The sequence below is a fragment of the Pseudophryne corroboree genome, chromosome 10 (genome assembly GCF_028390025.1).
Source record: "Pseudophryne corroboree isolate aPseCor3 chromosome 10, aPseCor3.hap2, whole genome shotgun sequence".
Classification (NCBI taxonomy): Eukaryota; Metazoa; Chordata; class Amphibia; order Anura; family Myobatrachidae; genus Pseudophryne; species Pseudophryne corroboree.
Window position 1 is genome coordinate 276,687,100 of NC_086453.1, and position 17,474 is coordinate 276,704,573.

Genomic DNA, 17,474 nt, shown 5'->3' on the forward strand with positions numbered 1-17,474 from the left:
ATATATATATATATTATATACAATTATATATATATATATTAAACTGGTGGTGATTGATTATTAAACTGGTGGTCACTTCAGGTCACGTTGCAACTTGCAACTAGTACTCCGAGGCCTAAGCAGACAATCACAAAATATATTATTATACTGGTGGTCAGTGTGGTCACAACAATGGCAGTGTGGCACTGACTCTGGCAGCAGAAGTGTGCACTGTACGTTATATGTACTCCTGAGTCCTGCTCTCAGACTCTAACTGCTCCCCACTGTCAGTGTCTCCCCCACAAGTCAGATAATACACTTACAGTCACACTATCTAATCTATAAATATCACTTCAGCAAGTAGTATAGTAGTATATTATACAGTATAGTAGTACTCCTCCTAATAATGCTCCCCAAAATACTGTGTCTCTCTCTTCTCTAAACGGAGAGGACGCCAGCCACGTCCTCTCCCTATGACTCTCAATGCACGTGTGAAAATGGCGGCGACGCGCGGCTCCTTATATAGAATCCGAGTCTTGCGATAGAATCCGAGCCTCGCGAGAATCCGACAGCGTGATGATGACGTTCGGGCGCGCTCGGGTTAGCCGAGCAAGGCGGGAAGATCCGAGCCTGCTCGGACCCGTGTAAAAAAACCTGAAGTTCGGGCGGGTTCGGATTCAGAGGAACCGAACCCGCTCATCTCTAGTAATAATTAGGTAAATATATGATATACAGGGTTTGTGTATTTCTTATCAAAGAAAAAAGATTATACAAACAAATACATATAAATATATATGAGTTTACTTGTAAGTAAGCAGTACATGCTAAGTAAAGAATGAATATAAATAAAATGTTAGAAATGTGGGGAATGGAATAATCCCATGGTGATTTTGTAATCCACTAATGCCTGTTCAAGTACTGTCGTTGGATTACTCACTTCTGAAAATTCATTGCTGCTTCATGATTTTGTGCACACTCAGTGCCGGCAATTGATGAGTTGTGTGGGCGCTGTCACATTCCTGATGACCTTTGCTGTCACAAAAGAGAATAGGCATAGAGTAACAAGCTAATGGGTTCTATAGGCTGTGTATTTGCACCAATTTGAAACAATACATGTTGGGTTAAAATGCCTAAAGGGGATTTGTATGATATCCCAGCTGTGGGAATCCCGGCGGTCACGAGACTGATGCCCGGATCCCGACAGCTGGGATACCGGCAGCGAGCGCAGCGTGTCCCCTCGCGGGCTCGCTACGCTGGCAGCGATTCGGACCCAGTGGCGACCGAAAGGTTCTTGTGGTGGCGTGGACCACCACACAAGTAGTGATTCCAGCCGGCAGTCAGGATTGCGTAAGCCGGTATTTCATCAGGTGTCGGGATTCCGGCGTTGGTATCCTGACAGATGGGATCCCGACATCCGGTAAATTTACTACCTCCGGCCTAAAGCTAAATGAAGGCAGTGCAGTCTAAACGGCAGGTCTAGACTTAAAGCAAAGATACCTGGAATTGTTATGCAGTTGGAAACTGCAACGTCGAAGAATTGATCTGTTAGCAGATATCTACTGTAGGGCCTAATACAGACCTGATCGCAGCAAAATCTTTCTCTAATGGGCAAAACCATGTGCAGTGCAGGTGGGGCAGATATATTTTGTTTTTGTGCAGGGTAAATATTGGCTGCTTTATTTTTACACTGCAACATAGATTTCAGTTTGGACACACCCCACCCAAATCTAACTCTCGCTGTACATGTTATATCCTCCCCCCCCCCCCTTCCCCTGCACCGCACATGGTTTTGCCTATTAGCGAAAAATGTTGCTGAAAAGGCACCTCAGGTAAACAATGGAGATGGATGGATTGGATACTAGTATACAATTATGGACGGGCTGCCGAGTGCCGACACAGAGGTAGCCACAGCCGTGAACTACCGCACTGTACTGTGTCTGCTGCTAATATATAGACTGGTTGATAAAGAGATAGTATACTCGTAACTAGTATGTATGTATAAAGAAAGAAAAAAAAACCACGGTTAGGTGGTATATACAATTATGGACGGGCTGCCGAGTGCCGACACAGAGGTAGCCACAGCCGTGAACTACCGCACTGTACTGTGTCTGCTGCTAATATATAGACTGGTTGATAAAGAGATAGTATACTCGTAACTAGTATGTATGTATAAAGAAAGAAAGAAAAACTACGGTTAGGTGGTATATACAATTATGGACGGGCTGCCGAGTGCCGACACAGAGGTAGCCACAGCCGTGAACTACCGCACTGTACTGTGTCTGCTGCTAATATAGACTGGTTGATAAAGAGATAGTATACTCGTAACTAGTATGTATGTATAAAGAAAGAAAAAAAAACCACGGTTAGGTGGTATATACAATTATGGACGGGCTGCCGAGTGCCGACACAGAGGTAGCCACAGCCGTGAACTACCGCACTGTACTGTGTCTGCTGCTAATATATAGACTGGTTGATAAAGAGATAGTATACTCGTAACTAGTATGTATGTATAAAGAAAGAAAAAAAAACCACGGTTAGGTGGTATATACAATTATGGACGGGCTGCCGAGTGCCGACACAGAGGTAGCCACAGCCGTGAACTACCGCACTGTACTGTGTCTGCTGCTAATATAGACTGGTTGATAAAGAGATAGTATACTCGTAACTAGTATGTATGTATAAAGAAAGAAAAAAAAACCACGGTTAGGTGGTATATACAATTATGGACGGGCTGCCGAGTGCCGACACAGAGGTAGCCACAGCCGTGAACTACCGCACTGTACTGTGTCTGCTGCTAATATAGACTGGTTGATAAAGAGATAGTATACTACTAATATTATATATACTGGTGGTCAGGTCACTGGTCACTAGTCACACTGGCAGTGGCACTCCTGCAGCAAAAGTGTGCATTGTTTAATTTTAATATAATATTATGTACTCCTGGCTCCTGCTATAACCTATAACTGGCACTGCAGTAGTGCTCCCCAGTCTCCCCCACAATTATAAGCTGTGTGAGCTGAGCAGTCAGACAGATATATAATATATATGATGCAGCACACTGGCCTGAGCCTGAGCAGTGCACACAGATATGGTATGTGACTGACTGAGTCACTGTGTGTATCGCTTTTTTCAGGCAGAGAACGGATATATTAAATAAACTGCACTGTGTGTCTGGTGGTCACTCACTATATAATATATTATGTACTCCTGGCTCCTGCTATAACCTATAACTGGCACTGCAGTAGTGCTCCCCAGTCTCCCCCACAATTATAAGCTGTGTGAGCTGAGCAGTCAGACAGATATATATAATATTATATATAGATAATAGATGATGCAGCACACTGGCCTGAGCCTGAGCAGTGCACACAGATATGGTATGTGACTGAGTCACTGTGTGCTGTGTATCGCTTTTTTCAGGCAGAGAACGGATTATAAATAAAACTGGTGGTCACTATCAGCAAAACTCTGCACTGTACTGAGTACTCCTAATGCTCCCCAAAATTAGTAAATCAAGTGTCTCTCTAATCTATTCTAAACGGAGAGGACGCCAGCCACGTCCTCTCCCTATCAATCTCAATGCACGTGTGAAAATGGCGGCGACGCGCGGCTCCTTATATAGAATCCGAGTATCGCGATAGAATCCGAGCCTCGCGAGAATCCGACAGCGTCATGATGACGTTCGGGCGCGCTCGGGTTAACCGAGCAAGGCGGGAAGATCCGAGTCGCTCGGACCCGTGAAAAAAAACATGAAGTTCTGGCGGGTTCGGATTCGGAGAAACCGAACCCGCTCATCTCTAATTGGAACACGAGTTTTCAGTAGCACTCCCTTTATAAGGTATAATTTTAATAATTTTAATAATTTTTATTGGCATTTTGGTACAATGAAACCAGAAAGAAAAAAACATAGGAATATGGGAAACCCTGTTTGTGACGTCTTCAATAAACATACTGTGAATTCATTACAAATTAGTTGCTTGCCTTAGAAGCTTCATTCAGTTGCAGACATGAGAACAACATGGTTCAAATATGGGACGCTCCTCCTCCAAACCAAAGTAATGAGCAGGAAGCTTAGTATGGCATTGCCATATAATAGCATCTTTCAAAAGATGTAAGCTTATTACTCTACTAAGAAACTTGATTGTCCAACGTCCAATGGCTTATGTAACATTTAGGGGGCTATCCAATTAGCCCCAATAATCTGGCATGAATCACGGTTTATCAGGGATTTTGTTTAACCTGCCTCAGGCAGGCGAAACCAAATCCCCAAAAGCAGCCCCATTGCTGCGGCTGGTGTAATCACACAGGTTTCACTGATCTTATGTGTTTTCATGACAAAATAGATTTTTTAACGAGTGATCTAATTGAATAGCTCAACTGTACATTAACATAACTTTTTTTTTCTGTTTATGCTCCCATTCAGGTGCCTACAGATGGGTCCACCTTTAGCTTGAGTTCTTTGCTGCGCCTAGGCACACCATGGTTTATTAACATAAACACTTCAACTATTGTGCTCAGCTGCAATACAATACAGAGAACAATACATCAGGGGATCAAGTCATTACAGCAGGGGATTAAGGGGGACATTTACTAAGCAGTGATAAGAGCGGAGAAGTGAGCCAGTGGAGAAGTTGCTCCATCAACCAATCAGCAGCTCTGTATCATTTTATAGTATGCAAATTATAGATGTTACTTCAGTGCTGATTGGTTGCCATGGGCAACTTCTCCACTGGCTCACTTCTCCACTCTTATCACTGCTTAGTAAATGTCCCCCTAAATCTGACTGACCTTACTCAGTTAATCCTATTAAAGGCCAAGATAAATGTGGACCCATCTGTATGTATATGTATGTTGTGACAGCAGCTGTATCTTAATGCTCATGTGTTTCTTGGTGCATTGCATGTGCACACATACACAGCTGGGAAAATGTAGGGTTGTACTATATATCGTCTTTGATGTTCTCTTCCATCTTTAAGGTCCATAAATCTACAAAAGAAAATAATTTAATCTGAGTGCACAATAATTCAACCTGAAGTATAGTAAAGGAACTGGGCATTGCAAGATCAACGATTTTGAATATTTTAAATTGAGTTCTGGAACTGAAAGCCATATACAGATAACACAAATATGAACCTCTCCCCTTGATGGCAGGTAAAAGTGTGTAGGAAGGAATAGTCTACAGATAATCCAAAAGAAGTATTGTCATGGTATGTACATGCATGACTGCTTCTGCAACTGGAACACTCACATTTATTGATAATGTAGCCAATGATTGTAGCAGTAATATGAATTCAGATGTATACAGAAACATATTAAAGAAAGAAAAATGTTATGACTCATTGGTTACAGATTCATCCTGCAGCTAACAAGGACTAAAAATTCCCTACGTTCATCAAGGGAAACAGAAATAAACCTCTCCCAGATCAAGTCAGTCTCCTGATTTACAGCCAGTGAAGAGCATATTTCAGTTGCTTAAGACAGACACAACTCAGACCTCACCATCACCAAAAGACCATAGTGATTCAACATACAGCAAAGCCTTGGTAAGACATCTAAAATAAAAATAAAAAACAAGAATTTGTCAATGTTAGCATGTTACTGGGTTTCAGTGGTAATGCAGCCATAGCAAGACATACAGTATATACATTACTGTGCAAAAGTTTTAGGCATGTGTAGAAAAAAATGCTGCAAAGTAATAATGCTTTCAGTTGATTTTTATCAATAAATAAAATGCCAAGTGAATGAACAGAAGACAAATCTAACTCAAAGAAATATTTAGTGTGGCCTTTACCTTTTCCTATATCCTTCTGTCCCTGCATGTAATCCCAGACAGACTCGATGATGTTGAGATCAGGGCTCTATGGGGGCTATATTTGGGGTGGCCAATCCCGGGATCGGGTTCTGCCGGATCCTGGGATTTAGGCCAAAAAATGTCCGGGATTCAATCCCGGGATTGGAAGCTCCAATCCCGGGGAAAGCGGAATCAGGCGGGCCTTTGTGTTTTTAATGCCAGGCAGCGTTGAGCGTCCTCAGGAGGCTCAGATGCTGCCCAGCTCCCTCCTCCCAGCTCCCCCTGTGCAGCGTGATGTGAAGTCAGAGGTCACGCTGTGCAGTCAGCCACCCGTCACCAGCTGCTGAGCCTGAAGGAAGTGGCACACCCACCGCCATAGTATGGTGAGTTATGTGTGCGGGGCGGGTGGGGAGGGGTGGTGTGGGGCAGGAGGGATTATGCGGACACACAGGGATAAAAAGCCAAACCCAGGTATCCCGGGATTTACCATTTTTCAATCCTGAGACCCAGGATTTAAAAAATAGTCCAGGATTGGCCACCCTAGCCATATTATCACCTCCAGGACTTCTTGTTTTTCTTTATGCTGAAGCAGGGCTGATGCTAGGGTGTTCGGTGCCCTCCTGCAAACTATACATTTGCGTCCCCCCATACTTTAAAAAGGGACAGCGTGCACTGGAAAAAAATAAGAATTTACTTACCGATAATTCTATTTCTCGGAGTCCGTAGTGGATGCTGGGGTTCCTGAAAGGACCATGGGGAATAGCGGCTCCGCAGGAGACAGGGCACAAAAAGTAAAGCTTTAGGATCAGGTGGTGTGCACTGGCTCCTCCCCCTATGACCCTCCTCCAAGCCAGTTAGGTACTGTGCCCGGACGAGCGTACACAATAAGGGAGGAATTTTGAATCCCGGGTAAGACTCATACCAGCCACACCAATCACACCGTACAACTTGTGATCTAAACCCAGTTAACAGTATGATAACAGCGGAGCCTCTGAAAAGATGGCTCACAACAATAATAACCCGATTTTTGTAACTATGTACAAGTATTGCAGATAATCCGCACTTGGGATGGGCGCCCAGCATCCACTACGGACTCCGAGAAATAGAATTATCGGTAAGTAAATTCTTATTTTCTCTATCGTCCTAGTGGATGCTGGGGTTCCTGAAAGGACCATGGGGATTATACCAAAGCTCCCAAACGGGCGGGAGAGTGCGGATGACTCTGCAGCACCGAATGAGAGAACTCCAGGTCCTCTTTTGCCAGGATATCAAATTTGTAGAATTTTACAAACGTGTTCTCCCCTGACCACGTAGCTGCTCGGCAGAGTTGTAATGCCGAGACCTCTCGGGCAGCCGCCCAAGATGAGCCCACCTTCCTTGTGGAATGGGCCTTAACCGATTTAGACGGTGGCAGGCCTGCCTCAGAATGTGCAAGTTGAATTGTGTTACAAATCCAACGAGCAATCGACTGCTTAGAAGCAGGCGCACCCAACTTGTTGGGTGCATACAGTATAAACAGCGAGTCAGATTTTCTGACTCCAGCTGTCCTGGAACCTATTTTCAGGGCCCTGACAACTTCTAGCAACTTGGAGTCCTCCAAGTCCCTAGTAGGTGCAAGGCACCACAATAAGCTGGTTCAGGTGAAACACTGACACCACCTTAGGGAGAGAACTGGGGACGAGTCCGCAGCTCTGCCCTGTCCGAATGGACAAACAGATATGGGCTTTTTTGAGAAAAAACCACCAATTTGACACTCGCCTGGTCCAGGCCAGGGCCAAGAGCATGGTCACTTTTTATGTGAGATGCTTCAAATCCACATATTTGACTGGTTTTAAACCAATGTGATTTGAGGAATCCCAGAACTACGTTGAGATCCCACAGTGCCACAGGAGGCACAAAAAAGGGGTTTGTATATGCAATACTCCCTTGACAAACTTCTGGACTTCAGGAACTGAAGCCAATTCTTTCTGGAAGAAAATTTACAGGGCCGAATTTGAACCTTAATGGACCCCAATTTGAGGCCCATAGACACTCCTGTTTGCAGGAAATGCAGGAAACGACCGAGTTGAAATTTCTTTGTGGGGCCTTCCTGGCCTCACACCACGCAACATATTTTCGCCACACGTGGTGATAATGTTGTGCGGTCACCTCCTTTCTGGCTTTGACCAGGGTAGGAATGACCTCTTCCGGAATGCCTTTTTTTCCCTTAGGATCCGGCTTTCCATCGCCATGCCGACAAACGCAGCTGCGGTAAGTCTTGGAACAGACATGGTACTTGCTGAAGCAAGTCCCTTCTTAGCGGCAGAGGCCATAAGACCTCTGTAAGCATCTCTTGAAGTTCCGGGTACCAAGTCCTTCTTGGCCAATCCGGAGCCATGAGTATAGTTCTTACTCCTCTACGTCTTATAATTCTCAGCACCTTAGGTATGAGAAGCAGAGGAGGGAACACATACACCGACTGGTACACCCACGGTGTTACCAGAACGTCCACATCTATTGCCTGAGGGTCTCTTGACCTGGCGCAATACCTGTCCCGTTTTTTGTTCAGACGGGACGCCATCATGTCCACCTTTGGTATTTCCCAACGGTTTACAATCATGTGGAAAAAACTTCTCAATGAAGTTTCCACTCTCCCGGGTGGAGGTCGTGCTGAGGAAGTCTGCTTCCCAGTTTCCATTCCCGGGATGAAAAACTGCTGACAGTGTTATCACATGATTTTCCGCCCAGCGAAAAGTCCTTGCAGTTTCTGCCATTGCCCTCCTGCTTCTTGTGTCGCCCTGTCTGTTTACGTGGGCGACTGCCGTGATGTTTTTCCCACTGGATCAATACCGGCTGACCTTGAAGCAGAGGTCTTGCTAAGCTTAGAGCATTATAAATTTACCCTTAGCTCCAGTATATTTATGTGGAGAAAAGTCTCCATACTTGATCACACTCCCTGGAAATTTTTCCCTTGTGTGACTGCTCCCCAGCCTCTCAGGCTGGGCTCCGTGGTTACCAGCATCCAATCCTGAATGCCGAATCTGCGGCCCTCTAGAAGATGAGCACTCTATAACCACCACAGGAGAGACACCCTTGTCCTTGGATATTGGGTTATCCTCTGATGCATCTGAAGATGCGATCCGGACCATTTGTCCAGCAGATCCCACTGAAAAGTTCTTACGTGAAATCTGCCGAATGGAATTGCTTCGTAGGAAGCCACCATTTTTACCAGGACCCTTGTGCAATGATGCACTGTTTTTAGGAGGTTCCTGACTTGCTCGGATAACTCCCTGGCTTTCTCTTCCGGGAGAAACACCTTTTTCTGGACTGTGTCCAGAATCATCCCTAGGCACAGCAGACGTGTCGTCGGGATCAGCTGCGATTTTGGAATATTTAGAATCCACCCGTGCTGATTGTAGCAGTATCCGAGATAGTGCTACTCCGACCTCCAACTGTTCCCTGGACTATGCCCCTATCAGGAGATTGTCCAAGTAAGGGATAATTAAGACGCCTTTTCTTCGAAGAAGAATCATCAATTCGGCCATTACCTTGGTAAAGACCCCGGGGTGCCGTGGACAATCCAAACGGCAGCGTCTGAAACTGATAGTGACAGTTCTGCACCACGAACCTGAGGTACCCTTAGTGAGAAGGGCAAATTTTGGACATAGAGGTAAGCATCCCTGATGTCCCGGGACACTATATAGTCCCCTTCTTCCTGGTTCGTTATCACTGCTCTGAGTGACTTCATCTTAATTTGAACCTTTGTAAGTGTTCAAAAAAATTTTTTTAGAATAAGTCTCACCTAGCCTTCTGGCTTCAGTACCACAATATAGTGTGGAATAATACCCCTTTTCTGTAGTAGGAGGGGTAATTTAATTATCACCTGCTGGGAATACAGCTTGTGAATTTTTTCCCATACTACCTCCTTGTCGGAGGGAGACTTGGTAAAGCAGACTTCAGGAGCCTGCGAAGGGGAAACGTCTCGACATTCCCATCTGTACCCCCGGGATACTACTTGTAGGATCCAGGGGTCCTGTACGGTCTCAGCGCCATGCTGAGAACTTGTCAGACGCGGTGGAACGCTTCTGTTCCTGGGAATGGGCTGCCTGCTGCAGTCTTCTTCCCTTTCCTCTATCCCTGGGCAGATATGATCTTATAGGGACGAGAGGACTGAGGCTGAAAAGACGGTGTCTTTTTCAGCAGAGATGTGACTTAGGGTAAAAAACGGTGGATTTTCCAGCAGTTGCCGTGACCACCAGGTCCGATGGACCGACCCCAAACAAGTCCTCTTCCTTTATACGGCCATACTGTGCCGTTTGGAATCTGCATCACCTGACCACTGTCGTGTCCATAACATCTTCTGGCAGTTATGGACATCGCGTTTATTCATGATGCCAGAGTGCAAATATCCCTCTGTGCATCTCGCATATATAGAAATGCTCTATAGTCAATAAAATACTGTCCCTGTCAGGGGTATCAATATTTTTAGTCAGGGAATCCGACCAAGCCACCCTAGCTCTGCACATCCAGGCTGAGGCGATCGCTGGCCGCAGTATAACACCAGTATGTGTGTATATACTTTTTATTATATTTTCCAGCCTTGTCAGCTGGTCCTTGAGGACGGCCCTATCTATAGACGGTACCGCCACTTGTTTTGATAAGCGTGTGAGCGCCTTATCCACCTTAAGGGGTGTTTCCCAACGCGCCCTAACTTCTGGCGGGAAAGGGTATACCGCCCATAATTTTCTATCGGGGGGAACCCACGCATCATCACACACTTTATTTAATTTATCTGATTCAGGAAAAACTACGGTAGTTTTTTCACATCCCACATAATACCCTCTTTTGTGGTACTTGTAGTATCAGAAATATGTAACACCTCCTTCATTGCCTTTAACGTGTGGCCCTAATAAGGAATACGTTTGTTTATTCACCGTCGACACTGGATTCAGTGTCCCTGTCTGTGTCTGTGTCGACCGACTAAAGTAAACGGGCGTTTTAAAAACCCTTGACGGTGTTTTTGAGACGTCTGGACCGTACTAATTGTTTGTCGGCCGTCTCATGTCGTCAACCGACCTTGCAGCGTGTTGACATTATCACGTAATTTCCTAAATAAGCCATCCATTCCGGTGTCGACTCCCTAGAGAGTGACATCACCATTACAGGCAATTGCTCCGCCTCCTCACCAACATCGTCCTCCTACCTGTCGACACACACGTACCGACACACAGCACACACACAGGGAATGCTCTGATAGAGGACAGGACCCACTAGCCCTTTGGAGAGACAGAGGGAGAGTTTGCCAGCACACACCAAAAACGCTATAATTATATAGGGACAACCTTATAGAAGTGTTTTCCCTTATAGCATCTTAATATATATATAAGCATATCGCCAAATTAGTGCCCCCCCTCTCTGTTTTAACCCTGTTTCTGTAGTGCAGTGCAGGGGAGAGCCTGGGAGCCTTCCCTCCAGCCTTTCTGTGAGGGAAAATGGCGCTGTGTGCTGAGGAGATAGGCCCCGCCCCTTTTTCGGCGGCCTCGTCTCCCGCTCTTAACGGATTCTGGCAGGGGTTAAATATCTCCATATAGCCTCCGGAGGCTATATGTGAGGTATTTTTAGCCAAAATAGGTATTCATTTGCCTCCCAGGGCGCCCCCCTCCCAGCGCCCTGCACCCTCAGTGACTGCCGTGTGAAGTGTGCTGAGAGGAAAATGGCGCACAGCTGCAGTGCTGTGCGCTACCTTTAGAAGACTGAGGAGTCTTCTGCCGCCGATTCTGGACCTCTTCTTACTTCAGCATCTGCAAGGGGGCCGGCGGCAAGGCTCCGGTGACCATCCAGGCTGTACCTGTGATCGTCCCTCTGGAGCTGATGTCCAGTAGCCAAGAAGCCAATCCATCCTGCACGCAGGTGAGTTCACTTCTTCTCCCCTAAGTCCCTCGTTGCAGTGATCCTGTTGCCAGCAGGACTCACTGTAAAATAAAAAACCTAAGCTAAACTTTCCTAAGCAGCTCTTTAGGAGAGCCACCTAGATTGCACCCTTCTCGGCCGGGCACAAAAATCTAACTGGCTTGGAGGAGGGTCATAGGGGGAGGAGCCAGTGCACACCACCTGATCCTAAAGCTTTACTTTTTGTGCCCTGTCTCCTGCGGAGCCGCTATTCCCCATGGTCCTTTCAGGAACCCCAGCATCCACTAGGACGATAGAGAAAATGGGTGTGGTCTCACAAGGAATGGACGTGGCCACACAAAAGTACCCCCATTTCAATTTACGCCACAGTAGTACAATCATATTCACATTACATAAGTAGTAGTGCCACTTATACACATAATGCCCATAGTAGTAGCGCCCTGTATATGTAATGGCCATAGTAGTAGCGCCCCTTATGCATGATGCCCATAGTAGTAGCGCTACTTATACGCAACACCCATAGTATTAGCGCCCCTTATATATAATGCCCATTGTAGTAGTGCCTCTTATGCGAATGCCCAGAGTAGTAGCGCTGCTTATATGTAATACCCCTAGCAGTAGTGCCATTTTTACGTAATGCCCATAGTAGTAGCGCCGCTTTTACATAATGCCTATAGTAGTAGCACCGCTTTTACATAATGCCCATAGTAAGTAGCGCCGCTTATATGTAATGCCCATAGTAGTAGTGCCGCTTATATGTAATGCCCATAGTAGTAGTGCCACTTGTACGTAATGCCCATAGTAGTAGCACCGCTTTTACATAATGCCCATAGTAAATAGCGCCGCTTATATGTAATGCCCATAGTAGTAGTGCCGCTTATATGTAATGCCCATAGTAGTAGTGCCACTTGTACGTAATGCCCATAGTAGTAGCACCGCTTTTACATAATGCCCATAGTAAGTAGCGCCGCTTATATGTAATGCCCATAGTAGTAGTGCCGCTTATACGTAATGCCCATAGTAGTAGTGCCACTTGTACGTAATGCCCATAGTAGTAGTGCCACTTGTACGTAATGCTCATAGTAGTAGTGCCACTTGTACGTAATGCTCATAGTAGTAGTGCCACTTGTACGTAATGCTCATAGTATCAGTGATGCTTTTACGTAATGCCCATAGCAGTAATGCCGTTTATATGTAATACCCACAGAAATGGCACTTATACACACACACCCACACCCACACATACATACATACATACAAACAAACACACACACACACACACACACACACACACACACACACACACAGTGTCTCACTCACTCTCTTTCCCTTCACTTACCTACAGTACAGTCTTGCTGGCCATCTCTTAAGCAGCAGCAGCCTGGTCCCATGTAGCTCCACCCCCCATCCCCATGTAGCCACATATCCCTTTCAGTCCGTACCAACCCCGCTGTCACAGGGGAGGGGGAGAGGAGGCTCCAAGCTGCCGTCACTGCTGCATGTCACTGCCGGCATCTGCAGCCGGCAGCAGCAGTAGGGGGGAGAGCCAATCAAATGCCTTTCTGATGGTGTTGCCTGATGGATAAGTACCTGCCTGTATTTTTTAGCATTGAGGTCATCACTAATCCTGATCAAATCCCTATCTCTATTTGCTGAAATGCAGTCCCAAACTTGCAAGGAATCTCCACCATGCTTCACTGTTGCCTGCCGACACTCATTATTGTACCGCTCTCAAGCCCTTTGGCAAACAAACTGCCTTCTGTTGCAGCCAAATATTTCTAATTTTGACTCATCAGTCCAGAGCACCTGCTGTAATGTTTCTGCACCCCAGTTCCTATGTTTTTGTACATAGTTGAGTCGCTTGGCCTTGAGTCCATGTTGAAGGCATGGCTTTTTGGCCACTTTTGTCCAGACTTCTCTGTACAGTAGATGGGTGTACCTGGGTCCCAGCAGTTTCTTTCAGTTATGAGCTGATTACACTGCTGGACAGCCTTCCGATTTTGAGGGGAAGTAAAGCATGATGTGTCTTTCATCTTATGGCCTAAGTTTCCTTGGCCGGCCACTACATCTACAGTCCTCAGTGTTGCTCGTTTCTTTGTGCTCCAATGCTGGTAAATACAGGCAGGTATTTATACAATATGGAAAATCATCAAGAAGGCATCTATTTGGCTCCAAGTTTATTCTTTAGCAGGGCAACAACCCCAAACATACAGCCAATGTCATTAAGAACTAACTTCAGAGTAAAGAAGAACAAGGGATCCTGGAAGTGATGATATGGCCTCCACAGAGCCCTGAGCTTCATGACATCATTGTTCCCCAGCGTTGGCGAGATCCTGTGTCAGCGGCTCCAGTGACCCGGCCGACGGCGGTCTCCGGTGGTGATCAGCGGCGGGTAGTGAGAATCCTGGGTATCCTGCATCGGAGTTCCTGCTATTGACATGAGGTTTATCAATTTGCCATGTGGTAACCAGTCCACATTGGTTGCATTGTGGTACAAGGTTTATACATTCTATGCTGTACCATATTATGTGTTTTTAGCAATTAAAATTGTCGGTTTTATGCTATGAGGCACCCTCTCTATATTTGATTGATAGATACAACACCTGTGGGATTCCAGGTCTCTGGAGGAAGGAGCAGCGGTCCTTTGTTTTATGGACACTAGCGACTGTTTTTATAGCCTGGAGTGTACTGTGGAAACACCAAGTCCCATTGTGGATAAAAGACTTAATCATTGAGCTGAGAACAGCGCGGTATTTGTAATCGTTTATATATATATACGTATATATAAAATTTATTTTGTACTTTCTAGACATGGCTACTAGTAACAGATGCACAGGCCAAATTCTTAAAGCTATGTGTGCAAATGTTAGGAACTTAGGAGACAAAATTCCAGAGCTAATTGCAATAATGACAAGGGATAACCTGGATATTGTGGCAATTACAGAGTCATGGTGCAATGAGAATCATGACTGGGACATTGCTATACCAGGATACAATTTATTTAGGAAGGATAGAATGGGAAGAATCGGAGGAGGGGTAGCAATGTATGTGAAAAAAAAACATAAATTCTACTTTAATACAAAATATTGAAGACAAAACTGAGGCCCTTTGGGTCACCATAGAAACCGGGGAGAAGGATATTATTCGCATTTGGGTGATCTATAGACCACCAGGCCAGGGGCAGGATTTGGACAGGAACCTATTATTGGACATCACTAAAATGGCTTTAAAGGGAGAAGTCATAATCATGGGAGACTTTAATTTACCTGATGTAAATTGGGAGGGGTCTTTTGCTAGTTCAGCTACAAGTGGCAAATTTCTAAATTCCTTACAGGGAGCATCTCTCAAGCAATTGTTGAGGAAGCCCACTCGCAAAGACTCCATATTAGATTTAATTCTCACAAATGGTGACAGGATATCAGACACATATGTGGGTGAGCACCTGGGATCCAGTGATCATCAAGCAGTACGGTTTAGTATAAAGACAGGATCCAACTCCTGTCACACAAAAACAAAGGTGTTGGATTTTAGGAATGCTGACTTTGCAAAAATGGGGAGATGTTTAAGTGATTCATTGGCGGGCTGGAGGGATTTGGAAGGAGTGCAGGAGAGGTGGGAAAACCTGAAGGGCAGTACCAAGGGCAACAGACCTTTGTATCAAAAGGGTTAGAAAAAGCACCAGAAAAAGGAAGCCAGTGTGGTTCACAAAAGAAGTATCAACTAGTGTGAAAGCAAAAAAGCTGTCTTTTAGGAAATACAAACCGACTCAAAATAATAATGACAAAGAGGTGTATCTTGACAGACGACAGGATACTAAGAAAGTGATCAGACATGCAAAGGCAGAAGCTGAGGAGAAAATGGCCCAGTCAGTAGATAAAGGGGGCAAAACTTTTTTTAAGTATATAAATGAAAGGAGAAAATCAAATGGAGGAATAATAAGACTTAAGACAGAGAGTGAGAATTTGGTGGAGGGAGACAAGGCAATAGCAGATCACATAAATCATTATTTTTGCTCCGTATTTACTACAGAAGGAGAAGGGGCTACAGTTAAGCTGCAAGGACATTCATAAAAATAAGGTAGATGAAACTACATTTACAGAAGAGAAGGTCTTAACAGAACTTTCAAAACTAAAAGTGGAAAGATCAATGGGGCCAGATGGAATACACTCAAGGATACTAAAAGAGCTAAAAGATGTGCTGGTGGCACCATTAACAGAATTATGTAACCAGTCACTAAATACAGGTTCCATTCCAGAGGACTGGAAAAGAGCAAATGTAGTTCCGCTGTACAAAAGTGGAAGCAAGGAAGAAGCAAGTAACTACAGACCAGTAAGCCTTACATCAGTAGTAGGGAAAGTAATGGAAAAACTATTACAAGAAAGAGTAGTGGAATATCTTAAATCAAACAACTTACAGGATCCAAAACAGCATGGATTTACTGGTGGGAGATCATGCCAAACAAATCTTATTCACTTTTTTGACTCTTTGATGAAAATAATAGATCAAGGGGGGTGCTGTAGATGTAGCATATCTAGACTTTAGTAAGGCATTTGACACTGCCCCACATCGCAGACTGCTAAATAAACTTGAAAGCATGGGGGTGGATTACAAAACAGTTAAATGGATAAGAACCTGGTTGCAGGATAGGAAACAGACAGTTGTAGTAAATGGAGTGCAATCTTTGGAAGAAAATGTTACCAGTGGAGTACCCCAGGGATCTGTACTCAGACCAGTTCTCTTTAATATCTTTGTTGGTGATATTGCAAATGGTATTAAAGGGAAAGTATTCCTTTTTGCAGATGATAAAAAGATTTGCAACAAGGTATACACACCGGGAGGGGTAAAACAAATGATTGATGACCTAGCTAGGCTTGAGAAATGGTCAAGAATGTGGCAACTACAGTTTAATGCTAAATGCAAAATCATGCACTTGGGACTCAAAAACCCAAAGGCTAAATATGGTATCAAGGGTACTATAATGGAAACTACTGAGGAGGAAAGGGATTTAGGAGTCACTATTTCAAGTGACTTAAAGGAAGGTAAGCAATGCAACAAAGCAATGAGAAAGGCAAGTCAGATGCTTGGTTGCATAGGGAGAGGAATCAGTAGCAGGAAAAAAGAAGTGATAATGCCACTGTATAGGTACGGCCGCATCTTGAATACTGTGTCCAGTTCTGGAGACCATATCTCCAGAAGGATATAAATACATTAGAGAGTGTACAAAGAAGGGCAACTAAAATGGTGCATGGCCTACATCACAAAACTTATTTGGAAAGGCTAAAAGATCTTAACATGTATAGTTTGGAGGAGAGAAGGGAAAGGGGGGACATGACAGAGACTTTCAAATATACCAAGGGTTTTAACAAAGTTCAGGAGGGAAACATTCTTCAAAGGAAGAGGAGTATTAGAACTCGAGGACATACACTGAAACTGGAGGGAGGCAGGTTCAGGGGAAATTTAAGGAAAACTTACTTCACAGAAAGGGTAGTGGACAAGTGGAATAGCCTCCCATCAGAGGTGGTAGAGGCTAAGACTGTAGAGCAATTTAAACATGCTTGGGATAGGCATATGAATATCCTTACAAAGAATTAAGGTTCAAAAAGGGTTTCTGTGTTTATATATATATATATATATATATATATATATATGCAGGTTGAGTATCCCTTATCCAAAATGCTTGGGACCAGAAGTATTTTGGATATCGGATTATTCCGTATTTTGGAATAATTGCATACCATAATGAGATATCATGGCGATGGGACCCAAGTCTAAGCACAGAATGCATTTATGTTTCATATACACCTTATACACACAGCCT

The 17,474-nt window shown here is 44.6% G+C and overlaps 1 long non-coding RNA gene across 1 annotated transcript in view; it reads right to left on the bottom strand.

Annotated features, from left to right (window-relative positions):
* Nucleotides 1-4,734: 4,734 nt before the first annotated feature.
* Nucleotides 4,735-17,474, bottom strand: part of LOC134965522 (uncharacterized) — a 77,474-nt gene continuing 64,734 nt past the window's right edge. The window contains exon 3 of the long non-coding RNA XR_010188421.1: nt 4,735-5,528. This is a non-coding gene — a long non-coding RNA (uncharacterized LOC134965522). The remainder of the gene's footprint in view (nt 5,529-17,474) is intronic.